The following is a 27,947-nucleotide window of genomic DNA, read 5'->3' as shown; positions in this document are numbered from 1 at the left end:
ATTTGTTCTGGTTCACGGAAGAATTTTCTAATATTTGTACAGTTAATCATGGATATTGCCCACCATAGGATTCAGTTTTATACATTCCCATCTTTTGACCTCCAGCTTTCCTTCTGGTGACATATATGACTCTGAGCTTCCCCTTTCCACCTCATTCACACACCATTCGGCACTGTTAGTTATTCTCACATCTTGCTACCGACACCTCTGTTTATTTCCAAACATTTAAGTTCATCCTAGTTGAACATTCTGCTCATACTAAGCAACCACTCCCCATTCTTAAGCCTCATCCTATATCTTGGTACCTTATATATCATGTCTATGAGTTTACATATTATAATTATTTCTTATCAGTGAGACCCTGCAATAATTGTCCTAATGTGTCTGGCTTATTTCACTCAGTATATTGCCCTTGAGATTTTGACATCAACCCATTTTTTTTTAAGATGGTTTTGTTCACACCCCATACATTCCATCCTAAGTAAACAATTGACGGTTCTCTGCATGGTCATACATTTATGTGTTCTCCACCTTCACCACTATCTATATAAGGGCATCTACATTTCTTCCACAAGCCAGGAGGGAGAGTCAAAGAAGGTAGAGAGGCAAAAGAAAGAGGAAAAAAATGACAGCTAGGACGTAGCAAAAGGAAAAGTAATCTTAAATCAAAGTAGGGTAGAGTCAGACAACACCACCAATGTCAAGTGTCTAACATGCCTCCCCATCCCCCCCTCTTATCTGCATGCACCTTGGTATATCACCTTTGTTACATTAAAGGAAGCATAAGACAATGATTCTATTAGTTACAGTCTCTAGTTTACATTGATTGCATCCCTCCCCCAATGCCTCCCCATTTTTAACACCTTGCAAGGTTGACATTTTCTTGTTGTCCTCATAAAAGAACATATTTGTACATTTTATCACAATTGTTGAACACCAGATTTCACCAAGTTACACAGTCCCATTCTTTATCTTTCCTCCTTTCTTCTGGTGTCTCACATGCTCCCAACCTTCCTCTCTCAACCGTATACATAGCTATCTTTGTTCAGTGTACTTACATTGCTGTGCTACCATCTCCCAATCTTCTCCTATCTTCTCCCATCTACTCCTATCACACTCCCATCTTCTCCTATCACACTGCAGTGCTCCCTTTAGTATTTCCTGTAGGACAGGTGTCTTGTTCACAAAGTCTCTCATTGTCTGTTTTTCAGAAAATATTTTGAGCTCTCCCTCATATTTGAAGGACAGCTTTGCTGGATACAGGATTCTTGGTTGGAGGTTTTACTCTTTCAGTATCTTAAATATATCACACCACTTCCTTCTTGCCTCCATGGTTTCTGCTGAGAGATCCGCACATAGTCTTATTAAGCTTCCTTTGTATGTAATGGATCGCTTTTCTCTTGCTGCTTTCAGGATTCTCTCTTTGTCTTTGACATTTGATAATCTGATTATTAAGTGTCTTGGTGTAGGCCTATTCAGATCTCTTCTGTTTGGAGTACGCTGAATTTCTTGGATCTGTAATTTTATGTCTTTCATAAGAGATGGGAAATTTTCATTGATTATTTCCTCTACTATTGCCTCTACCCTTTTTCCCTTCTCTTTTCCTTCTGGGATACAAATAATACATAGATTCTTGTAATTTGTTTCATCTTTAAGTTCCTGGAGACATTGCTCATATTTTTTCATTCTTTTCTCCATCTGCTCCATTGCATGTAGACTTTCAGGCATTTTGTTCTCCAGTTTCTGAGTGTTTTCTTCTGCCTCTTGATATCTGCTGTTGTATGTTTCCATTGTGTCTTTCATCTCTCGTGTTGTGCCTTTCATTTCCATAGATTCTACTAGTTGTTTTTTTGAACTTTCAATTTCTGCCGTATATATGCCCAGTGTTTTCTTTACAGCCTCTATCTCTTTTGTGAAATATTCTCTAAAGTTTTTGAATCGATTTAGCATTAGTTGTTTAAATTCCTGTATCTCAGTTGAAGTGTATGTTCCTTTGACTGGGTCATAGCTTCATTTTTGTTAGTGTAGTTTGTAGTTTTCTGTTATCTAGGCTTCTGACCTCCTAGGCCACCCCAATCAGGTTTTCCCAGATAAGAACAGGTTCAGGTCAAAGAAGGAGGAAATATTCAGTATCTGGTTCCCCTGAAGGTTTTTCTTAGAGGATTAATACACCTGTGCTTTTCTGTTTGGCAGGTGCAGTCTGTCACCCTCTGTGTAACAGGGTGTTGCCTGTGGCTCTCCTCCCCCAGGCTTTGGGGTCTGGTTCCAGAAAGGTGGGTGGTAAAGCTGGGCCCCTCCCTTTCCTTTGGGAAGCTATGCCCCCTCCAAAGAGGTCACTGCCTATCAGGAAGTTCTTTATTTCTCTGACTCTGCTGATCAAAGTGTTTTGATTTTAAAATAGCTGAGTCTGTCTTTACTGCAAAGCACTGTGGGCTAAAAGTGGCTGCAGTTTTCTCCACAGATAGCAAAAGGGACAGAAAAGCTCCCAGGTTCACCCATAAGCCTCTGGGCTTCTCATCCTGAGACAGATATGTCCCTGGACTCTCCCAAGGTGAGTTGTCCCCAAAAGCCTCAGTCTGCTTGTTGAGGATTCACTGTCTGTATTTAACAGTTAACATTAAAATCCCAGATGGAGCCAGGCTGCAGTACACTAGCTTGTTTGAAGAGTGCTGTTCTCTAGCACCACGTGGCTTCTGTGAGGGAGGGGCTCTTGGCTCTTGGCTCTCAGCGCAGGTCTGCAGTTTTAATTACAGATTTTATGCTGTGATCTTGGTCATTCTTCCCAAGTCAGGTGGGTGGATGATGAGTGGGCAGCCACGTTTGTCTCCCCACAGTTATTCCTGGTTATTTACTAGTTTTTTGGTCATTTATGAATTGTTCCGGGGGGATTAACAGTCTTCCACTTCTCCCTATGCTGCCATTTTTTCTCCCTCCCACATTAGATTTTTTGTCTTAAATTCTTAGTCCCTTTGTGATAGTGATGGCAACAGTTTGTCAGAGTCTTCTTGTTTCTCATGACCTAGATAGTTTTAAGGAGTTCTCTTCAGGTAATTTTAAAATGTCCCTGTTGAGATTTCTCTGATCTTTTGCCATGATTCAAGTGGGTTATGGGTGTTTGGAGAAAGACATCAAGATAAAGAGTTGTTTTCACCACATCATATCCAGGGTATATCTTACCATGGTGATTTATCACTTGATCAACAGTGTTTGCCAGGTTTCCCCACTATAAAATTTCTCATTTTCCCACCTTTCCATTTGCAAAGAAGCCACAATGTGAATCCATCACTTTAGCAATGGAGATTTTGCTTCATGTTCTTGAGAGAGCATTATCTATATAAACTACTGGAATTCTCATGCATGGGGTTTCTCTCTTCTTATGTGTTTATTCAATAATTTATTTATATTAGTATGGACACTTGACATTTACATTTTACCTTGGGTTATGATAAAATGCAACTTTATTTTGTTGTTTCAGTTTGGTCATGGGAGATATTTCAGCTGCACTCTGGGTCTCTTTCATATAGCCCTAGCATTGAGGGCTTTATTTTATCAACTACTTACTTCTCTTATTCAAAGATGCTCCAGAGTTTTCTTGTATATTTCTTACCCTAGTCCTAGATTCAACCATTTCTCCAGGGAGACTTTTATTGGAGACTGGTGCTAAAAACCAAGGTCTGGACACTGTGTCCTTGCATCCAGGAACTCTGGGTCCTCTCCACTGACAGAATAATTACATACATGTGTGTCTGCTGACATGTGCATATACACATATACATACATATTTCTATATGTAATCCTTGGTATCCTTATCAACCTACACATGAGTTTATGTTGCTGTTTCCTACTCTAAGTCATTGCCACATGGAAGTCTCACTTACTCCCCTTGCTTATCTGTAACCTCCTATTCCACAGTGATAAATGTATTCCCTTCATCTGCCATTCATTTATTTAGTAGCTTGATGCCAGTGTACAGGTATGGAAGTAAAAGAATTGTTAATCCTTAATGTGGTGTAATATACATTTATCAATTACACTCCTATATTTATGTAAAGTTTCTATTGATTTCCTTTTACAGAGTCCATTCATCTCCAAACTTAGTAGACCCAATACCTTTTCCCTAAATCCCTTCAGTGAGGGCATGCCATTCATTTGTAATACAGTTAGATTGTTCTGCAAAATATTAGGTAGCTTCCTCTTGTTTCCTTGATCTTGTAAGTGAATTCTTATCTGAATACAGAGAGGTTCACATTTTGTGTTGAAAAGTTCAAAAGGTTTTAACAAATGCATAATATCACATGTCTACAAAGTATTATACAGCATAGATTCACTGCTCTAAAAACTCCACTGTGTTTCACCTTCAACCCTTCTCCTCTCCCCCAAAACACCTGGTAACTAGTAATCATTCTTTTGTCTGTATTCTTTTGCCTTATCCAGAAGGTCATAAAATTGAAATCATACACATGCACCATTTTTGGACTGGTTTCTTTCAATTAGCAATAATTGTTTAAGATTCATCCTTGCCTTTGTAGATGGCTAGAACATTTCTTTTTTATCACAGAATAATATTACATTGTGTAGAGAGAACACAGTGTGTTTTTCATTCATCTATTGAAAGACATCATGGTTGCTTTCAGATTTTGGAAATTATAAATGACACTTCCATGAACATTCTTGTGTGGATTTCTGTATAGACTTAAGTTTTCAAAAAGCTATAAATATATCTAAGAGCACATTTGCTGAATGTATGTTGTTTTAATTTCCTTGACTGTTTAAGCAAATACCAAGCAATGGGTTTGCTTATACAAAGGAAATTTGTTAGCTCTTGTGTTTGAAGCAAAGAAAATGCCCAAGGTTATGCTTTCTTCCTAAAGACTGTGGCATTCTTGGGATGGCTTCCAGTAATCCAAGTCCTGGTTTCCTCTGTCACATGACAATGCTTATGGTGGCCTTTCCTGGCCTCTCCCTTGTATTCCAGGTTCTACTGACCTTCAGCTTCTTGCTTTCTGTTCTAGTTTGCTAATGCTACTGGAAAGCAAAACAACAGAAATGGATAGGCTTTTGTAAAAGGGGGTTTATTTTGTTACACAGTTACAGTCTTAAGGCCATAAAGTGTCCCAGGTAACACATCAGCAATTGGGTACCTTCACTGGAGGATGGCCAATGGTGTCCAGAAAACCTCTGTTAGCTGGGAAGGCATGTGGCTGTCATCTGCTCCAAAGTTCTGGTTTCAAAATGGCTTTCTCCCAGGACATTCCTCTCTAGGCTGCAGTTCCTCAAAAATGTCACTCTTACTTGCACTTGGGATATTTGTCCTCTCTTAGCTTCTCCAGAGAAAGAGTCTGCTTTCAACAGTGGTCTTCAAACTCTCTCTCATCTGCAGCTCCTGTGCTTCCTTCAAAATGTCCCTCTTGGCTGTAGCTCCTCTTCAAAATGTCACCCACAGCTGCACTGAGATCTTTTTGTTTACCAGCTCATTTAAATGGCTCCACTGATCAAGGCCCACCCTGAATGAGTGGGGCCACATCTCCATGGAAAAATCTCATCAGAGTTATCACCTATGGTTGGGTGGGGCGCATTTCCATGCAAACTAATCCAAACATTCCAACTTAATCCCCACTAATATGTCTGCTCCACAAGATTGCATCAAAGAATATGGCTTATTCTGGAGGACATAATACATTCAAACCAGCACATTCCACTCCCTGGATGCCAGAAAAAAACATATTCTTTCCAAATACAAAATACATTCATCCCACAACAATATCACAGAAACTTAAATCATTTCAGTAACAATAGTTAAGTACAAGATCCCATCAAAATCAAATATAGGTATGATCAGTCCTAAGGCATAATTTTCCTTTAGTTGAGGATTTGTGAAGTTACAAAAATTTATGTGCTTCCAATATACAAAGGAGGGACATTCATAGAATAAACATTCCCATTGCCATAAGGAGAAAGAGTAAGGAAAACAGGGTTAACAGGACCAAAACTGTTCTTAAAATCTGCAGGACAAATTCCATTAGATTTCAAAGTCTGAGAGTCTTTAACAGAACAACATTGCATCTTTGGGGCTTGAGAGAGTGGGAGTCTAACCCTTCCTAAGGGCCTTTTCAGCAGCCCTTTCCTCTCCAAACACTGGGGTGAGTGTTCCAACATATCCACGCATTGAGGAGACTACCTTCTCAGCTCCACCCTCCTCAAACATTGGGGCAGCACCCAGATTCCCTTCCATCTCCAGAGCACATGCTCAACCCCTTCAGAAGAGTGTGGTGGCAGCCAGGCTCTCCCCAGTTCCCTGGGAATGTGCTCCACCCTCTATGGGGCCTGAGGTGCCCACCCTCAACCTCTGTGGCAAACTCACCCTTTCCATGCATGTGGGCCACTCCACTCTCCCAGCCCAAGGCCTCTTGACTCCAGACTTCAACCTCCATGGCTCTGTCCTTGAAGAAATTTTTCCTTCAATATGTTCTTTGCCTGTCTCCTCCAGTCCAGACAAGCAGCATCTCTGTCTATAAAGATCTCACAAAAATTCCATTAGCTTTGCATGAATCATTCAGGGGTCAAAGCAATCAGACAATAGGACTTTCCACAAATCCTTTCTGCTTAACTCCTTTTCCAAACTTGGCTTGTACTGAAATAGTGGCTGGGTTCCATGTTTGGTTACATCCTCACATTGGGCTGTAGCTTCTGGGATTCTGCCACCTGGAAGCCCATAATTTTCCAAGCCATCAGCTTCTGGTTTCTTTGAACCCAAGAGTTCAGTTCTAATTTTGTCTCTCTCCACTCGCATTCTACTATAAGCTGCAAAGAGAAGCCAGGGTACATCCTCCACAGGTAGTCTGGAGATCTCCTCAGCTAAGTATTCCAGGTTGTCACTTTCAAATTCTTCCTTCCACCTGACACCAGGACACAATTTTGCCAAATTCTCTGCCACTTTAAAACAAGGATTGCCTTTCTTCCAGTTTGCAACAAACTATTCATTTCTGTTCAAGGCCCCATCAGAAGTATATTTAGAGTCCATATTTCCACAGTCTCTTCAAAGCAGTTTAGGACTTTTCTGTCAAGCTCCTCACAATTCTTCCAGAATCTTCTCCTTATCCATTTAAAAAGCCACTCCAACATGTTTGGTACTTGCAAACTCAGTAGCAAAAACACCCCACTTCTCTGGTACCAAAATCTGTTCTAGTTTGCTAATGCTGCTGGAATGCAAAACACCAGAAATGGATAGGCTTTTGTAAAAGGGAGTTTACTTTGTTACACAGTTACAGTCTTAAGGCCATAAAGTGTCCAAGGTAACACATCAGCAATCGGGTACCTTCACTGGAGGATGGCCAATGGTGTCCAGAAAACCTCTGTTAGCTGGGAAGGCACGTGGCTGGCGTCTGCTCCAAAGTTCTGGTTTCAAAATGGCTTTCTCCCAGGACATTCCTCTCTAGGCTGCAATTCCTCAAAAATGTCACTCTTACTTGCACTTGGGATATTTTTCTTCTCTTAGCTTCTCCAGAGCAAGAGTCTGCTTTCAACAGTGGTCTTCAATCCCTCTCTCATCTGCAGCTCCTGTGCTTTCTTCAAAGTGTCCCTCTTGGCTGTAGCTCCTCTTCAAAATGTCACTCACAGCTGCACTGAGTTCCTTCTGTTTACCAGCTCATTTATACGGCTCCACTGATCAAAGCCCACCCTGAATGGATGGGACCACATCTCCACGGAAATACCTCATCAGAGTTATCACCTATGGTTGGATGGGGTGTATTTACATGCAAACAACCTAATCCAAATGTTCCAACTTAATCCCCACTAATATGCCTGCTCCACAAGATTGCATCAAAGAATATGGCTTATTCTGGGGGACATAATACATTAAAACCAGCACACTTCCCATGGCTTCTCTTAATTTGTCTGAATTTCATTCTGCTTATAAAGCACTCCAGTAACAGGATTTATACCCATCCTGGTTGAGTTGGTCTACATCTCAACTGAAATCACCTCATCAAATGGTCATGCCTAGAATGAGTTCACATTGACAGTAATTGATTAAGTTTAAGAACATGTTTTTCTGAGATATGTACAGCTCCAAACCACCACATATAAGACTATGCTTAGTTTTATAAGAGACTGCCAAACTGTCTTCTGAGAGCAGCATTTTGTAATCTCACTAGCAATAAATGAGAGCCCATATTGCTCCCCATCCTTCCCAGCCATTGCTATTGTCACTGCTTAGGTTTTAGCTATTCGAATAAGTGTGTGGTGATATACTACTGCAGTTTAATTTTGAAATTTCCTAATTACAAATGATGTTGAGCATCTTTTACCTGCTTATTTCCAACTCTATACCTTCTTTATGTAGGTTTCTGTTCAAATCTTACCCCATTTTTAAATTGGATGTTTGCTTTCTTAGAGTTGGGTGTTAAGAATTCTTTGTATATTTTAATACAAGTTATTTATTAGGTAAGTGTTTGCAAACATTTTCATCAAGCTGTGAACTTTTGTTTCATTCCATTATCAATGTCTTTTATGGAACAGAAGTTTTAAATTTTATTAATGCCCATCTGATAAATTTTCTTTTCTCATGGTTCATGCATTCAGCGCTATATTTAAAACCCATCCCCAAACCATGGATCCCTAGGTTTTCTTGTATATTTTATTCTAGAGGTTTTATGCTACTTCATTTTACTTTTAAGTGTATGATCCATTTGGATTTAATCTTTGAGAAATTTATACAATCTGTGACTGATCTCCTTTTTCTTATTATTAATTTGTGCACCCCATTGTTCCAGCACCATGTGTTTTAAAAACCGTACTTTCTCCATTGAATTGCTTTTGCTCCTTTGTGAAAGGTCACTTGACTGCATTTGAGTGGGTCTGTTCCTGGTTTCTCTAACATTGATCTTTGTTTCTATTTCAACAACACAAAACTGTTGATTATTGTGTCTTTATAGTAAGACTTGAAATCTGGTTATGGATCCTCCAAATTTGTACTTTTTCTTCAGTGTTGTTTTGGCAATTTAGGTCTTTTGCTTATCCATATGAACTTTAGAATTAGTTTGTAAATATCCAAAAACTATAAGTGCTGGAATTTAGAATGGGACTGATTTAATGTTTAGGTCAGATTGGGAAAGAATGGCATCTTACAATATTTTGTGTTCTAATCCATCAAGATATAACACCTCTAATTAATTAGTTAATTATTTGAAACTTTTTATTGTAGTAAGGTATATGTAGCTTAAAATTTCTAATCTGTAACCATTTTCAACTGTGCAATTTGGTAAAATAGAAAATACTGAAACATTGAAAATACTGTGGTATCATCACCAATATCCATTTTTTCATCATATGGTACAAAATAACTGGTGAAATAATTTGCTGAATAAAATAGTCTAAGACAGTTTATAGTGGGAAATATTGCCTTGGAAAAAAGTTTACACTTGTGGACAAGGATGGCTAGTCAGCAACAGCATAATGGAGGAGGAGGAATATTTATTTACCTTGATATTTTCAGATACATGAAACTAGATCTATACATAACAAATAAGAATAAATGAATTTAATCTGTTCACCATATGAATGATAATATTTATGTTAATTTGCTGGTACCTGCTTGTGGCTAAATTTGCATTGCTCTGGGTTCATTTCCAGCAGTTCAATCAACTACATGGAACAAAAAAGAAACAAACACATGTGTTAGAATTTATCTTCCTCAAACTCTCAGAAGATGCAGAAGTGCAGCCATTACTTTATGGGCTGTTCCTGATGATGTATCTGGCCACTTTAATTGGGAAGCTGCTTGTTATCCAGGCCATCAATTCTGACTCCCTCCTCCACACACCCATGTACTTCTTCCTTGCTAACCCGTCTTTAAGAGATATTTGTTTCACCCTCCACCACAGTCCCAAAGATGCCATTGAACATCCAGATGGAGAGAAAAATTATAACTTATGAGAACTACCTCAACCATATATAATTTTCCATGCCTTTCACAGTTTTAGACAACTTCTTCCTGGCTGTGATGGCCTATGACTGCTTCATAGCCATCTGCCATCCCCCACATTACACGGTCATCACAAATCCCTGGCTCTGTGGTCTCCTGCTGTTGGCATCCTGATATTGAGTTCTCTGCACTCTCTCATACATGACTTAATGATTTTGCAACTGTCTTTTCATGGAGAGGTGGAAATCTCCCACTTTCTCTGTAAACTTTCTCAGGTACTACAACTTGCTTGTTCTGACAGTTTTCTCAATGACCTAGTGATATATTTTGAAGCTGGACTTGCAGGTATTATTCCAGTTGCGAGGATCCTTTTCTCTTTCTAAGATTGTATCCTCTGTTTTGAGGATTCCAGCAGCTGGAGGCAAGTGTAAAGCATTTTCCACTTGTGGATCTCACCTCTCAACAGTGTGCCTGTTTTCTGGTACCATTCTTGGGGTATATCTTAGTTCTGCTGCCACCCAAAACTCAAGGGCAAGAGCAATAGCCTCGGTGATGTGCATAGTGTTCACTTCCATGCTGAACTCCTTTATCTACAGTCTTTGAAACGAATACATAAAGCATGCCTTAAAAAAACTCTGCAGATCTGAAATGTTCTCAGTGTAAAAGGATCCTTTGAGGTTTAGAAATATGTCATTTTTAACAGAGGTCAAACAATGGGAGATCTGATTCTATACACTTTTTCAGAGTTATATCCTTGCCTTCAAGGATCAAGGAAACTGGATTACAGTCCAACAGTTTCAGGTATTACCTTCTGATTATTCTCATAAACTAAAAACTAAAGTGAGATATCTATATAATGCATAAGAGTTACCTCCAGAATGACCTCTCAACTCCACTTGAAATCTCTTAGCCAATGAAACTTTACCTTGTTTTATTTCTCTTCCCTATTTTACTCCAGATGGCTTACTCAATCACACATTGCAGGGTTCAGGATCATCCCTGGAAATCACCACCCACATTGCCAGGGAGATTTACATCCCTTGGTTATGTCCTACATAAAGGGGAGGGCAGTGAGCTCACCTGCCAAGTTGGCTTATGGAGGGATGCCACATCTGAGCAACAAAAGAGGCCCTCTGGGGCTGACTCTCAGGCACAATTATGAATAGGCTTAGCCTCTCCTTTGCACTAAAAAACTTCATAAGCACAAGCCCCAAAATTGAAGTCTCAGACAACCAAGCTGGTAGACACCAATGCTTGTGAGAATATCAGGAATTCCCCAGGTGGGGAGGTTTAATATTTCCACATTTTCCCCAGTCCCTGAAGTGGGTTTTGGAAATACTTTTTATTCTCTGCCCAAATTACTCTACATTGTAGCAGTGCTTAATTCTAACCCATACAAACCAACAAGATCTCACTTTCTTGTCAAGGTTCCATGTAATTACAATATTTGAGTAAACTGACTGTACATGTCAAATTATATAATGTGCTGCAGAAAATGTAGATTTTGCACCAAATTGACATCTCTTCCTTTGGTCCCACACAGAAGCCAAATTTTAAAACACAATTAATATTTTCATCTACCCTTTAGTCTGATATACCACAATCTCAACCAATTCCATTTTGTTCATATGTCCAATCAAGGTCTGATTTCCTTTTTGGTCTCTTTAACAGTTGATTCTTGGGAAAAATACCAACACTCATGGCTGCTGAACTCTGTCTCTGAGTCTCAGACATCTCAGAGAAATCTGAAGCTCCAGGGACTGACCATGTCACACACAAACAGTTCAGAATTCAAACTTTAGAAATCACTCTTACAACTCATGAATAGAAGTGACTGCTGCAAGAGCTCACAGTCTAGGGACCCTTACATAAGCCCTCTCCTCATCACCCATGCTCCCAGACTCAACCCTAGAGCCTGCACATTATTTTTTCTCCAAATTATTGAGGCACACCAATGATTGTCTTTTCATTTCTGGCTTATTCACTCAACCTACCATATTCATGGTCCATTTATCTAGCTCCATACCTCACAACTTCATTCCTTCTTGCTGCTCCCTCATGCAAAAACATTATTCTATTTGTACATTTAATCACACTCATTGGCCACTCTAGGTTTCACTAAGTTGTATAGTCCCAATCTTTATCTTCCATCTTTCCTTCTGGTGTCATACATACCCCTAACTCTCATCTTTCAAATGTGTTAACAGTCATCATTTTTCTGTGCACCTACATTTGGCTACCATCACATAGTATTGTGCTATCCATTCCTAGATCTATGAAGTCAATCCTCCAGGCCATTCTATAATCCTACATCACATGCCAAATCACTAAACCCTTTCTATCTCCTGATATCTCCATTTCTATACTCTCCAAACTGCTCTCTCCTGTCTTTTCCTATCTGTCAGTAGCATTCATTTTAGTATTTCCTGTAGAGGTCTCCTGTTCATGATCTCTCTCAATGTGTGTTTATCTGTAAATATTTTAAACTCTCCTTCATTACTGAAGGACATTTTCACCAGATATGGGATTCTTGATTGGCAGTTTTTCTCTTTCATTATCTTGAATATATCATACCACTTCCATTTGGCCCCCATAGTTTCTGCTGAGATATCCACACTTAGTTTTTTGGAGCTTCTCTTTTATGTGATGTATTGCTCTTCTCTTGCTGCTTTCAGAATTCTCACTTTGTCTTTGACATTTGAAAATCTGATTAGTAAGTGTCTTGAAGTAGGTCTATTTGGATCAACTCTGTTTGGGGTACACAGTGCTTCTTGGTCCTGTGATTTTATGTCTTTCATAAGAATTGGGAAATTTTCATTGATTATTTCCTCTATTATTCTTTCTGCCACTTTTCCCCTCTCTTCTCCTTCTGGGACACTTGTAACATGTATATTCCTGAACTTCATGTTATCATTCGGTTCCTTAGACCCTGTTCATGTTTTCCCATTCTTTACCATATCTGTTCCTTTGTGTGCAGAATTTAAGATGTCTTGTCCTCCAGCTCATTCACACCCAAGAGTATTTCCAAAATCTAGAATTTATTGTGTCTGCTCCTTCAAGGTGCATGTATCTAGCCCTATAAGAGCTGGTTACATGTTACTCACAGCTGGCTCATATTGCCTAATGAACAGGCTCACCCATGGATATAAACTGTGAAATCACTTTATCATTATTTTTTATTTTAATAAGATAATTTGATCCAAAGAATTTTTAACTAGGTGTAAACTTGCTAACTAGGTAACTGAAAGGGTAAAAAGAACTTTAAAGAACTATAGAGGAAGGAACTGTAGGAAGAAGCCATCACTACTAAGTCTGACAGAACAAAGGAAAGACTTTGGTGCAATTAAAACTTAGAAATTTAGAAAAGTGGCCCCATTTTGCTGAAACCCAAACTTGCAAAGAGGGCTCTGCTCAGCTAGTACCAGCATCTCTGAACTTAGAGGGTAAACCCTGTGGGGGATCTGGCATCTGGGGGAAGGGTTTGGGATAATGAAGCTAGTTCTGCAAGGGTGGAGAGAACTGCCAGCTGGATTTAGTTGTTGCTAAAGGTTGAAATTGCCACTGCTGGAGTGAGAAAGCATTGCACAGGAATCTGTTTCCTCCTCCACACTAGCACTGTCCCTGTTGCATGACTTACTGCAGAGCATAAGACAAAAAGAGCTCATTCTTCTGAATAGCTGTTTCACTGTGGGGAAGCACCATAGCTCAGTTGATCAGTCATGTGTTCAAAGACATCATTGTTGGTTCCAATCTTCTTCTTCTTGAAACATCATTTTCCACTATGGTTCACAGTAAATGAACTACGCAGAGATGGCATCAAAGATCTGGCTTGGATATTCAGAAAGTACCTCAAAGGGTGGGAGTATTTAGGTCAGGTTTCCACTTCCAGAATCTAGTCCTCATCTAGTCTAAGTTTGCAACTAGAGATGAGGACCACTTGGAAATTGAATTGTGCTAACTGAACTCTGAAGACACTGCTGTATGTATTAGAATGCCTTAGGTCTCTTTGCTTCATCTTTCCATAGTTCTTTCTCTTTCCATAAAGTGATAAATTTGTACTTTCTGGTTTGCTGCTCTCTGTATTAGATTGCAAGCTATTAAAGTGAATTGCTATGAATGAGACAGATAAGGTCCTTGTTCTAATGGAGTTATTTTTATTACTTTTACTTTTTTTGGAATGGGGGTTGAGGATTAAATGAAATAATGCTAGTAATCAGCAAAGTGATTAGTCAGCACTGAAGAAATATTTATACATGTGTACAGATTATGCACAAAACTCTGTCATGGCCCAAATGGGCCTTTGCTGTTGAGAGGCCAAAGAAGATCCTGGGCATGTTCAGAGGAATGAACCTTTTTTTCAGCGCTTACTTACAAAGGAAAAAATGGACATTGGTCACATTGCCTGGAATTCTGGGGCTTCTCGCAATGGATTCAGGAGCTGCTCTGAATGGTGGCCAGTTCAGAGCACAAGATGGAAATAGTCTGCCATTTGGGGGATTGAATAAGCTGGTTATAAGGGCTTGACATTCCAATGGGTATGAAAGCATAAGGCAGGGAGCAGTGTCATGCAATGTAGGGAGGGGTTGATAGTAATCAACAGGGAAGAGGAGGATTATAGAGACAAGAGTATCTCAGGGAATCTAGGAGAGGATCTATTTTTGAGTATAGATTATAGTTAGCATCTGATATTACAAGGAGAATGGGTCAAACCTCAACTGGCCTAGGTCACACAAGCTGCTGTGTGCAATCTTCAAGGCCCGTCATGTATGCCCTGTGACTGTGGTTCCCACAATCCACCTCCACACAGCAATTTGCATTGACCATAGGACAGACATTGCATCCATAATCCACAACAATACAGTGAACAGCAGAGTACAAGTAAACCAGTACATATGGACAGTAATCTTATTATCAAATGACACCATGGCCAAGTTAAAGAATTAAACCATTTAGACAAAGGATCATCAGATATGTTTTCAATAGTTTGTATAAGATCAGGTATGTGATTAAGAACTTGGGTTACATTTTGTGAGTTATCAGGTACATATATACAACACTGAATATTAATTAAAGCACAGGTACTATCTGGTTAAAATATCCAGAGCCATTCTGTTTTGTAAGATTACTTTCCTACATTGTGTAGTTTCATCATTAAGCAATGATATAGCTAATTTTGACTCATTGAGTGCTTGTGTGGTGTGGTTAACTAAAGCAGCTATATGTTCTTCAGTTTCTATGGCAACACCACCTGGCGCTAAGAGAAAGGATAAAACCACCAGGCAGCCCATTTTATGCTATATCTAGTTTTTAACATTTCCCAATTGCTGGATGTATGTGGTAGAGTGTCATAGTCACCTAGGGTTGTCCCCAGGTGCATCATCCAATCCAGTCATAGGGCAGGTAGAGCCAGCCATTCTGCCCACAGGTCCAGAGTCATCCCTTTGGGGATGAGTAAGCTCCATGGATAATGTTAACATTTTGCCACTGAAAATAGCTATCCTTTTGAAGGTGGATGTTCATGCCACAGAGTTCAGGAGGCAGCCACCCCATTTCTTTATACCCTTCAGTATGCTCCATACAAACTGGAGCCACTTTATTTATGATTACAGCCTCAGCAGTGAGCCATCCTGAACCATCTTGTAAAAAATACCCAAATATAGGCCAGGATTTATTAATTTGCTCCCAGACTAGGGAATATATGTAAAAATAAGATTCAATCTTAGAGGGAAAAATATTTGGTGATGCAGAGAAAGGGAAGAAGTCTTTCCACTCTTGCTGTTGTTGAGCATGTTGCCACATCAGCGTGGCATCCCAAGTTCTCTGGTTGACAGAAGTGATGGTCCACAGGAGGCTAGTGGTGCTGGACAACAGTAATTCAGTGCATATTCAGCACTGAGACCTGTTATGTGCGGAGGTTACTGCACATGCCCACTGTAGAAATGTGTTTCCTATAGTGCTAGGGGCAAAAAGAAAGATGTTTATGGGGTACAATAAGAGGTAAATCTTGGTGGTCTAATGATATATAAGCTACACTTCCATCAGTAGATAACAGTGTCCTGGGTGAGGGGGCATTATGAGGGGGACTTAAATACCATATCTTTTCCCCTTGGGGTTTCACAGGACCCCCAGGGGTTGCATTCATGGTTAACCTAGACATAATAAGAGTCCATGATGTCATGCATATAGTACCTTGAGGTTTAGGGGACCCTAGGTTAACAATGTATATAACTTTGGCATTTTTTGAATAAATTGTGGTCTAATACTTGGGTTTTGGGTGATCTCAACCCCCCATGGGCTTAGGACACCCAGCCATGGAGGCTGCATTGGCCAGGACCAGGTCCAGTTGACCTTATTTTCCCCAATTTCTAGTGCTTGTGGCATAGGCAAGGGTAAATTATTATTGTTACCTCACTGCAGTTTAAAGGTCTCTGGTCCCTTTACCTGATCTGCAAACCTTGCACAGGCCCAGCAGTTACCATCTCAACTAGAGCAGTGATAGCTGTCCTAGGCCTGGAGTTGACACTGATTAGTGTTGAGTACAGTCATAGAGTCCATTGCTGCAGGGAATTTCTATCACCCTTCAAGTGTTCTTTTAAAAGGCCATTCAGTCTCTCAACCAACCCTGCCACAGTGGGGTTGTAGGGCAGGCGGAATGTCCAGAGGACATCATGCTCAGCAGCCCAGGCTTGGGTTAGCCACCCAGTAAATGGGGTCCCTCTATCACTGTCCACAAGTGTGGGAACCCCAAAGAATGCACTCAGCTTTTCTAGGCTATGTATTGTAGCCTGTTGGTTGGCCTTGCCTCCTGGGAAGACCAGCAGCAGTCCTGCTGCTGTATCTACTGCAGTGAAGGTGTATTTCACCCCTTCAGACAGAGGAAGGAGGCCAATATAATCTACTCACCACCAAGTGACAGCGATCTGGTCCCTGCCAATGTGCCCAAGTCAATGAGGAAGCATCCTGGGCTGTTGCAGTACTTCTCTTAATTGGTGTCTGGTGGTGGGTAGTCGAAACTGCTGTGCCATCCTCCACAGGGTCTGATATCCTTGGTGTCCCATTTTCTGATGCAGCCACTCAGCACCTGCATGTGTTGTTCCTGCTAGACTGCAGAGTTTTGCTAGGGCATAAGCTTCTATGTTACCTGGTAATGAATTGGTGTTATAGGCAGAGACATGAAAAACAGTTACCTTGTGTTTGTGGCAGGCAGTCCAGATGTCTTCCCACATTTCCTTTCCCCAGAGGGGATGGCCAACAACTGTCCATTGTTCTTGCTTCCAGGTGGCCATCCCTACACAGCCCTGGTACATAGCCCAGCTGTCTGTACAAAGTCAAAGCATCCCCTGGTTCATGGACAATGACCATCCATACAGCCCACAGCTCAGCCCACTGGCTGCTTAGTGATGTTCCAGTCTCCCACCAGATGGTGTCAGTACTGGGCTGGACAGCCACGACCATCCAGGTAGCAGGTTGCCCATGTGCTGACCCATCAGTATACTGTGCAGACTCAGGTATGTTTCCTTGTCTGCCAATGGTGGGCATGGGAGGAGCCACCTCAGGAGGATTGACAGGAAGCAAGGCATGCTGCTCTTCCACAGAGGAGGCTGGTCCTAAAGTGTCATGCATTTCTGCACTCAAAGGGCTGTTATTAAAAATGCTATGCTGCAGGAGGTAGGCTGTCCATTTTGTCAGCATGCTCAGCTGAGCACTTGCTGAATAGGGTTTGTTTACAGTATCTCATATCCACCCCTTTATAGGAATGGCTATTTGTAAGGTCACTGGGCACCTTTGAGTTAGCCCTTCAACTTGTACCAGAGCATTATAAGCTGCACACAATTGCTTTTCCAAAGGGCTGAGTTCTGCATCCTTCCATAGTTGGGACCAAAACCCAATTAGTACATGTTTAGCCTGTTGCCTTTGCCACAAACCCCTCCCAAAGCCAATATTAGCACTGGCCACATCCAATTCACAGGGTATATTGGGGTACACTCCCCTTAAAACCTGTGCCTGTGCTATAGTGTGCTTAGACCTTTCAAAGGCAGCCTGTTGGGGGGCATCCCATTCCCATGTTTTCCCCTTTTGAACTAATAAGTTCAAAGGCTTTAGAATTTGTGCCAAGTGGGGTGTAAAAGGTCTTCAATAGCCTAACATACCAAGGAAAGCCATTAATTGCTTGTGGGTGCATGGGGTAGGATAATTTTGCACTTTATCAATAACAGCAGAAGGAATAGTTTTAGTCTTACCCAACCAGATAACACCCAAAAATTTGACAGACTGTCCAGGCCCTTGTAATTTGCTTCCATTTATCACCTATCCCTGACTTTCAAGGTGGGTCACCACTGTGCTACTGACAATTTCTAGTTCTGGAAGAGAATTACTGGTTAGCATGATATCATCAATATAGTGAAACATAGCGACATTCTTAGGGGGTGTCCATTTCTTCAAATCTTGTGCCACCAGTCCATGGCAGATGGTGGGACTGTGGAGATACCCTTGTGGCAACACAGTGAAAGTCCACTATTGTCCTCCCCACATGAAGGCAAATGCAGACTGGCTAAAGAATCCAAAGAAATGCTGAAAATGGCATTGGCAAGATCCAACACAAAATGATACAGGCCTAATTGTGTACTGATGTCTTGTAGCAGAGTAGCAATGTTTGGCATGGCAGCAAACAAAGGGGTTGTTGCTTTATTCAGTTCTCTATAATCAATAATCATCCTCCAGGCCCCATCATGTTTTTTACCAGCCAAACAGGGCTATTGAAAGGACTATGAGTGGGGACAATGATGCCCACCCTTTCCAGCTCCTTTATGGTGGCAGTGATCACCTGATGGCCTCCAGGCAGCTTATACTGGCACACTGCTACCCTGCATCTGGGAGGAGGCACCTTCATTGGTGACCATTTAGCATGGCCCCTGAGAACAGCTTTGATTACTTGACACTGGAGGCTAAACTCCCGTATAGTATTTTGCAAGGTAATATTTTGCAAATGTCAATTCCTAGTATATACACTGGAATAGGGATATATACACCATATTAGTTTGAGGGGGCACTCAGCCAATTTGCATTACTACCCACCTCTGTTGCTTTAATTCCTTGGCCCCCATACCCAGCAATGGTTAATGTGGGGCCTCTGGTTCATGGTCTTTTTCCATGTATTAGACTACATTCAGCTCCAGTGTCAACTAGAGCCAAAACTCTATGCTCATTGGTTGGGGACCAGAAAATAGTTGTTTCTATGTGTGTCCGACAATCCCCAGTGTCCCTATGAATTGTTCTCACTTGGGGATCTTGGCTCCACCCCTAATCTAGGGGGAAGGGAGCCTCCCAGACCTCTTTGTCTGGAGGAGCAGAAGGCTCCTTATGAGGCATAGGCTGGGGTTCATAGATTTTGTAGCTTGAAATAGTATCCTCTTCCAGAGTTCTCACCTCTGGCTTAGTAAACCTTTGCTCCTTAGGTAACCTACTCCATAGCTTAATTAACACTGTATTTGGCTGCCCATCAATTTCTTCTGTTTTTGTCCTGGCAGCCACCAAGTCTGCCCACATTTGTCTATGGGACACTTGGTTTGGGCCATCCTGCCCCCTGAGGACATGACCAGTAGCTCTAACTGCAGCTTTATATGACCTCAGGTGGTCCATTTCAACTAGTTGGGCAATTACCTGGGCTCCTTAAGACAAAGGCCTTCCTATTAGGTGATTAAGAGTTGGCATCAATGTTCCATACCATTGGTTAGGAGCAGTTTGCAGAATTGTCCCACACAGCCCTGCTGTGAAGGGTACATCATCTAGCTCAGTGGCACCTGGCACATATATTTAGTGTTTCATTCCCAGCCCCTGTAGTACGTCTTGGCACTCATCTATAGTGCTCCACTGAGGGGGTAGGTGGGGTGGGTCCCCTTCATTAGGCGAGACTTCTTTAGATTGACATATAGGCCAATCAGGTAGTGAACGTGTTTCCATGCTAGGGGCTAGGGGATACATGCACTGGCATAGAGAGAGGTGGGTGACGTGTCAGGATAGTTTGCTCATCTCATGCCAAGAGCAAGGTACTACCAGCAACATCATCCCACAGCTACAGCAGCTGATTTGCTAAGGGTTCCCTAGGTTTTTGTTTATGTTGATGCCCAATATCTCTTAATTCAGCTGTGGAAAAGTCCCGCATTGTAACAAGCACATTCTGCTAAGTAGATGTGGAAGGAATTGCCTTAGCAGCACCCTCCCTCTCTCTGCCTGCCTCAGTAGGAATTGTGACATGCTCTGATTTGACTTTGCATCAGACCAGAGGATGAACAAGCTTGCAGTCCTCCTCTTGATCCCACTCTGATGGTGGGCCATCCTCATCTGAGGAAAAATCCACTGGATCCCATATTTTTGGATCCCAATCAGGGGAGGTTAAAATGCACCTGACTTGGGCTTTATGCAGTTTCTGCCCTTTCACTCTAGCATAGCGACAGGTCAAAGTTTCTAGGTCTCTATCTACTCACTTTAATCTTTCATTCAAAGCATCCTTTAATTCTACTTGGGTCAACTGCATATGTCTCTCTAACTTCAATTCCTCTTCTAAACAGCACACTGCCACTTTAGCTATTAAAGCCTTCTCTGTGGCAGCATGCACAGCCTCTAACAATGGTCAGCCTATTGTGGCAGACGACTGATGATAATTTTTCTGTTTTTGAATTCCCAATAATCTTGCATCTTGCTGCAGGATGCCTATTAGTCCAGCTGGGGAGGTGTATGTGCCTCCATACTCTCTCGGTGGGCCCCATTCATCTAGGAGGATAGCCATCCCTCCCCATATACATATCTCAGGCCACCCCAATATCCATCCTAGGGACCTCCCCTTTCCCTTCCCCAAGTTCATGTCACCAACGCCTGGCATTTCTTTAGTCTCCAGGTTGGCAGCTCACCAATTGTCATGGCCCAAGTGGGCCTTTGCTGCCAAGACCAGAGAAGATGCCAGGCATGTTCAGAGGCATGAAATTTTTATTCAGGGCTTACAAGGGAAAAAATGGAAGTCAGTCATGTTGCCCAGAATTTAGGAGCTTCTCTGGATGGATTCAGGAGCTGCTCTGAATGGCGGCCTATTCAGAGCACAATGTGGAAATAGTCCACCATTTGGGGGGCTGAATAAGCTGGTTATAAGGGCTTGACATTCCAATGGGCATGAGAGCATAAGGCAGGGAGCAGTGTCCTGCAACACAGGGAGGGTTGATAGTAATCAACAGGAAGGAGGAGGATTATAGAGAAAACAGTATCTCATGGAATCTCAGGGAGGAGCTAGTTTCAGGTATAGATTCAGTTAACATCTGATATTACAAGAATAGGTCAAACCTCAACGCACCTAGGTCATGCAAGCTGTTGTGTGCAATCTTCAAGGCCCTTGCTGAATGCCCTGTGCCTGGGGTTCCCACAAACTCTAAGTTGGGAGATTCACAATTATTCTTGCTATGCATATATTTTCTCTCTCTCCCTTTCTCACCTGCAATTTTTCTTAAAGAGCTCACACTTTAATCTTCAACTATTCCAACTACTTGGTTTGCTTTTGGCAAACGAAGACTGAGATTTACCACCAGTAGGAGTCAAAAATCACCCAGGCATGCCCATTACTTAAGCAATGGAGGCAAACAGCATTCTCAGAATGATTTTACAAAAGGGTTGCTGAGAAGTATATTTGTTCATTCTATGCTAGGAGACCATTTAAATAATAATAACAATAAAATAATGGAAATGAAGTGAGAAGTGGTAGAGACAGGATATTTTCTGCAGCAAATGTTAACTGACAGCAATAGTTTGTCCAGAATACCAGGTATGTGAAGAGGAAAAACAAGTGGGGATTGTACTAACAATACTTAGAATATAATAATTTCAGTGGATGAGCCATGGGGCTCTGAGTTTTCATACTGAATAAAATGTTTTGAGTGAACCTAGCATGCAATGAATATTTATTCCAGGAGACATGGGAAAACTTAAGAGTTTTTAAAGTGACAAAAACACCACTCGATAACTTCCCATGCTGAAACCAACCTCCAAAACAGGTTTGAAAATAGCTTCAGTCTCCACCCCCAGTCAGGCACAGCACAGCACAGACCTTCTTCCAGACAGCCCTCAGGGGTTCAGAAAAGTCATTATTGCTTTTTAAATTAACTGATAAACAGGTGATAACAGGAAAATACAAATATAAGCTTCCCAATTCACACCTTTTTTGTATTTAGAATAATGACCCTTCAGTGAATCTACATGATAGACCAGAAACTCATTTTAACAGAGGAACTCACAGGGAGGTTACCAGAAAAAGAAATAAAGGTGGGAGAGGGTCATGAAGACAAATCGGGTCTCTTCAAGACCCAGCCTGATGGGAATCCTGGCTCTGCTCATTATTGACTCTGTGACTTTGGGAGAAATCACTTAACATCACTTAAATTTATTTTCTCCCCTATAATATAAGGGGGTAAGATACAGATCATTCATTTGGTATGTTCTGTTGTTTTCTTTGTTTTGCACACCTTTAAAAAAAGGTTTTTCTTTTTCACCTTTCACTTTATTTACCTAAAGTAAGAAGTTGTTTTGTTTCAGGATTTTTTTTTTTTCAGTTGACAACTCTGTGACTTCCTTCCACTTAATGTTATTTCCCATTATGGCTCATGAGATAATTAACTTGCATTTAAAAATTTTGGGGTCTGAAGGGAGAAACTTACTAGAGATCACTGTCAAATGGACTTTTAAAAATTATAATAATTCAAGATGTGTTAATCTTAACCTTTATCATAGATTTTTAAAGTGTATGAGACTTGCTTGTGTGTTTTGTGTGTTTGGGTGGAAATTTTGTCAGAGATAAAAATAAAATTACCTCTGAGAGATTGAGAAATTGAACCAATGTGAAAAAGAAAATAAAAGACAGACCCCCCAAAGCACTGTCCTTCCAAGTTATATATAAAAATAACTCAAAAATATTTACATAAACATTCATAGGAGAAAATTGATTTCAGCTCTATGTTGGGTTTAAGTTGTGGGCAATCAAGTTCTTCAAAGACCTCATCTGAACTATTCTCTTCCCAGGCAATCTCAAATATGACTAGGGCTTTCCTGGGCAATTAAATGTGAATATGCCAGGTTTGCATCTACTGGCCAGACCCTCTTACGAGCTGCTAATCTCACAAATGCTTACTCAACATCTCTCCTTGGTTGGCTCAACAGCATGTCCAAAGTGAAATAATTTTCCCTTACCTAAATCAGTTGTGTCTGTGGTTGTGGTGTTGGTGGTTGGGGGGATGGCATGTATTATGGTCTGGGTACATTATGGGGCTCCAATGAGCAAACTTCAGAAGTAGAAGCAGAAGGAGACACTCTTTCTCCCATATCTAATCATCACCAAGTCCTATCAATTATATTTCAGTTCACATACTTCTTATCTCTATGACTGTCCAGGAACAGGTACTAATATTACTCCACTGCACCACTTATGGACCCTAAAGGGAACTGTCCCACCCACTCAAGTGCTTCTTCTAGCCAATCACAGAAGTTAGGCAGAGTACTTTTTCAAAACATACAGTTTTTCTTGCCACAGTATCCCTTATTAAAACCTTTCCATGACATTTCATTTGTCTTATGATAAAGACTACAATTTTAAACCTAGCTCATAAGACCCTGAATCTGGCCCCTGCTTGCTTTTCTAGCCTTACTTCCTACAACATCCTCCTTTTGTCTCTGCCCTTCAGCTATATTTCTATTTTTTTAAAACTCACAAGCATCTACCAATATACTTTTATCTCAGGCTTCATCGCTAACCTCACTTCTGCCATGAAGCCTTCCTTAAATCTCAAATCAACATTATATAGATGTATTACATGTTGAAATTCATAAAACATGTCATACATATATTTGTACAAATTTTTAGTTTACATATATCTTTCCAGTAATCTGAAACCTCTATTAGATTAGAGATATTTTTCTGTTAATTTCAACATTGTATCTTTGAATCTAGCAAAAAGCCTAGCACATAGCAGATGCACAATAGATAAATATTTGTATAGAAGCAGTATATCATGTCTGTATTTCAGGACCCATAGCAGATGTCAGTGTCCCAGCCATATCCTTCAACCCACCCCAGGATATCTACAGACAGATCTCTTATAAGCCTACAGATTTCTACATTTCTTTGTCAAAGGACAAAACTTTGACTAGTGCTTTTGGATTTCTATGTTCCAGAAGTAAAGGAGAGGGAAAGATAGAAGAAAATGAAACGGTATGATTTTGCTGTCACTGAATTTATCATTCTGTTAAATGTGAAAACCTTTAGAGCACAATATGAGACTTTCTATATCCAAGTGCTAGTTTTTGCCTAAGAATTGGATAATTGTGGCATGAAAAACTAAGAGCAGAGTTTTGTGGAATTTGTCTCCTCGTAACATTCACTGGGGGGAACCTGTGAGTAAAAGTTAGGCAAGATGGCATAACTAGGTAGGATGTGGAATGGCGTAAATCCATTTCACACTTGGCTTATGAGAAGGAAAGTATAACAGGACACTTTAATGTCATTTTTTTGTACTGCCACAGCCAAGAGAACCATTAAATTGAGAATGACATGAAACAGCCTGCTTCAGAGGTCCAACACAGCTCATCAAGCCTTCTTATTCTTCTTCCTGCCTTCTTGAGTAGTTTGAATTTTCCTCCCGTTGTTCCTTCCCTTCAGTTTGAGTTCAACTAATGTTTTTGATTAGAAAGTATGTAGTAGTATCTGTGCTACATATAGATACATTTGAAGCATATCTACTGTAGTGAGGGGAAATGGATAATTGATATAACATGAAGTGTTTATTTGTAACAAATTCTAAAGCAATGTGGAGAAGAATGTGGTTTAAGAACAGGAATATCTTTCCAGAGAAAGAAAATTCCTACTGGGCACTGAAGCACAGGATGTGTATTTGCATCTACATCAACATAGATAAAGGGTCTCTAGGTGGAGAAGGGTGTTGTGAAGTAAGTCCCAGATAAGAAGGTACAGCCAAGAGAAGACTGGATTGGCCAGAACCTGTTGGTTATTCAGATTGCATACTGGGAAAATGGGTCTGACAAGAATGCCAGCATGAACTGTTATTTATTTATGTAAATAAATCACCTGTATTATGTAGTCAAAGGGGGCAGGGACAGAGCAAAGACCTTTGGGCAAGGGGATTGTAATAGCAGGAATGTTTTGGTGCAAATAATAGAAACTTGATCCCAGTTGTTTTGAGCAAAAAGGGAATTTATTATCATGAGACCAGGAGCCCAGATGATGCAATCAGGAAACTTTTCATCTATGGGCTGAGCTGGCCTCTGGGTTGTTTTTATATTCAGGCAGCAAATGATCACCAGAAGCTTTTGATATATGTATACTGTCAGTTTACATGTTTCCTTGCTCCAGAAAAAATGCAATCATGGTCTCAGTCCCATTGGCCTGGAATAAATCATATGCCCATTTTGAACCAATCACATGGCAAAGAGGCAGAGCTAGCTACACAATTGGCAAAATGCAGTGCAAAATAAAAATGGGAGTCACCTTTTAAAAAGGTAGTAGAAAAGTGTCATTAAAGATACTAAAATATAAAGCTATTTAATTTATTCTGCAGTCTCTCTCACAAGTTTTTGCTATATTTCTTTCTAAATAAAGAAAAGTTTAAAAAATAAACTTTTAGCATGGATTTTACCTTTCTTATTTATATTGGGCAATGCTAGTTTTAAATGCTTATATAAATGCATGTATAAGGACTCACTAAAATTATATAATTCATTTTTCATTGCTCATACATGCATATGCATTTAGTTCGTAACAGAATGGTGAAATACTGCAAAAAAACTTAACTGTACCTCTTGCTATATGGTGCATATTCTATAAACACCCTACAGCAATATGTAAATGTCAGTCAGCCCAGAAACCTAAATAAGCTTTACTCTATTGTCTGAAACCTCCCAAATAGAAATCAGCCTTTCCTCTCTCTCCATAGACTGCAAGGCATCTTTCCCAGTGTAAATCCTAAAAAAAAGTAGGATAAACTACTGAAATTCCTGTTACATGTTCAGTACAATGATTAGCTCTCTTTGTCTCTAATGAGTTTACCCAATTAAAGAATCACTTGGAGGAGACTGATTTGGAAAATGTTCCCCTATTCTTCCACCAGTGTATATTAACCAACTTTTCCTCTTCAGCCTGGTATGCTGTGACATCATTTGGCTGTGCCTGAGATGGGACATTCATGATTCTCAGCTCTGTGGTGGATGGAGAGACTTACCTCCTAGAGAGGATTTCTAGCCCCCTCCCCCACATCCAGGACCTGAACACCTGTGGCTGCAGAGAAAAACAGGTTTAGTGACTGAATGTGGATGACTTGTGTGCTGGTAAAAGCCTTGGCCTTATTTCTCTGTTCTCGGTCTTGTCTTCTGTTTGTGAGCTGTTTCTTCAGTGACACCTAAACTGCTGGAGCTTTAAGTGGGAGACCACACTTGGCTTGGGTGTCCAGTGGCACTTGAATTCATACCAAAGCTGTTTTTGGTGGGTAGAGCCACAGGCATGGGGGGATAAGTCATTGATACTTGGTTTGGCAGGAAGCAGCCCCTGGTATTAAGGGAGGTCACTGAATTTGGGTGGTTAGGTTTTGGTTACTTGGGTACTCAGTGGCACATAAAGCCATTAAGTCTTGGTTGCCTTGGATTTGGCTTTGATTCCTGGTCTCATTTTTGTTTGTGGTTTGGTTAAGTTTTTGTTTCGTGTTATGTTTTGTCATGTTTTATCTCAAGTTATCTGAAAAGTGTTTTTTTTAATGGAAACAACAGAAGTGAGCAATATAAGAAAATTAAGGATGAATTTTTAAATAGCATTCTTAAGCATTAAAAACAATTTTGGTATGAGCCCATGACAACAACAACAACAACAAAACAAACATAAAAGGTTACGCAAAATAAACTAGACTCAGTATAAATTAGAGGATGGCCACAACTTGCCAAGACACTGATCAATAAAATAAGTTATTTTACAACTAAATGTATTTTGTAAGAGAAAGAATAAATAAGATAAAATTCCATATGAACAGGGTTTCATGGCTCTATTTCAGAATAAAAAGCTCCCAGGAGTATGTTTCAGGCATGAAGTTTTAACTGCCAGCCAGACCCCTAGCCTCTCCTTAAAAGCTCCAGAGGAAATCAACGAAAGCCCTAGTCCCCAGTATAAAACAGTGCTGGTTAAGATTCCCAGGCCCAGGCTATTGAGGCTTTTGAACTCCAGGCAGAAACATTAGTGACCAGGATTTCTAGGCCCAGGTTTGTGAATCCCATGCTCCCCCTCCCCCTCCTGGTAGAGTTGCAGTTTTTGCACTTCCCTTTACTTCCCCATCCAAGCCTACAACTTGGCCACTCCCTCCTCTTCCTCTCCCTCTGGCACCTTGTCAGAAACCTGAGAACAAGCCCCTCATGCCTATGAATTCCCTGAAATGGCCTTCCCACCTCATATCATGAGTGATGTGAACTTCAGGCAGGGTGTCTCTGTCTCTCGAGGGCAAGGGCAGGTAGAGTGTCTTTTCCCACAAGGGCAGCTGAAATAGATACAATGTATGAGCAAATTCCTTTCTCTACCTCAGAACTACAGAATTGTAAGAACTGGGTCCCTATTATCAAGAGGATCCCAGGAAAATTTAAAACTTGTTTAACTTATTTTTGTAATGCCTAATCTTAAGTGGGCTGATATACAAACTTTAAGTGTGCTATAACCTCAGAAGAAAGGGGAATAATAATTAAAAGGGATCAGTTATACTAATTCTTTAACCAATGATAAACCAGAAAATGCAGTTCATGCCCCAGGAAATCTGGCTATTCCACATGTAGACCCCTATTGGGACCCAAGAAAACAAGCTAGCAGAACAAAATTAGATCACTGTAAAGCAGACATAATTGTGAGACTAAGAAATGGAATTCTTAAACAAAGTAACTTTAATAAATTCAGGAGGTTGTCTAGCAGTTGGATGAAAATCCATCAAAGTTTTTAGAATGATTATTC

At 40.6% G+C, this 27,947-nt stretch overlaps 2 protein-coding genes across 4 annotated transcripts in view; one reads left to right on the top strand and one right to left on the bottom strand.

The window, feature by feature from the left end:
* LOC119520537 (zinc finger protein 596-like) overlaps nucleotides 1-27,947 on the top strand; it is an 803,197-nt gene that overhangs the window by 556,722 nt on the left and 218,528 nt on the right. The gene's annotated exons all lie outside the window — the stretch shown is intronic.
* The window catches only part of LOC119520540 (zinc finger protein 596-like), a 344,477-nt gene continuing 330,253 nt past the window's right edge, over nucleotides 13,724-27,947 (bottom strand). The window contains exons 8-10 of the transcript XR_005214192.1: nucleotides 27,398-27,486; nucleotides 16,829-17,066; nucleotides 13,724-15,881 (exon numbers count right to left, since the gene is read on the bottom strand). The gene's annotated coding sequence lies outside the window, so the exon portion shown is untranslated. The remainder of the gene's footprint in view (nucleotides 15,882-16,828; nucleotides 17,067-27,397; nucleotides 27,487-27,947) is intronic.

This window comes from Choloepus didactylus, chromosome 25, assembly GCF_015220235.1.
Source record: "Choloepus didactylus isolate mChoDid1 chromosome 25, mChoDid1.pri, whole genome shotgun sequence".
Taxonomy (NCBI): Eukaryota; Metazoa; Chordata; class Mammalia; order Pilosa; family Megalonychidae; genus Choloepus; species Choloepus didactylus.
The sequence above is the reverse complement of the archived record's forward strand: the minus strand, read 5'-3'. Positions and strand labels throughout refer to the sequence as shown.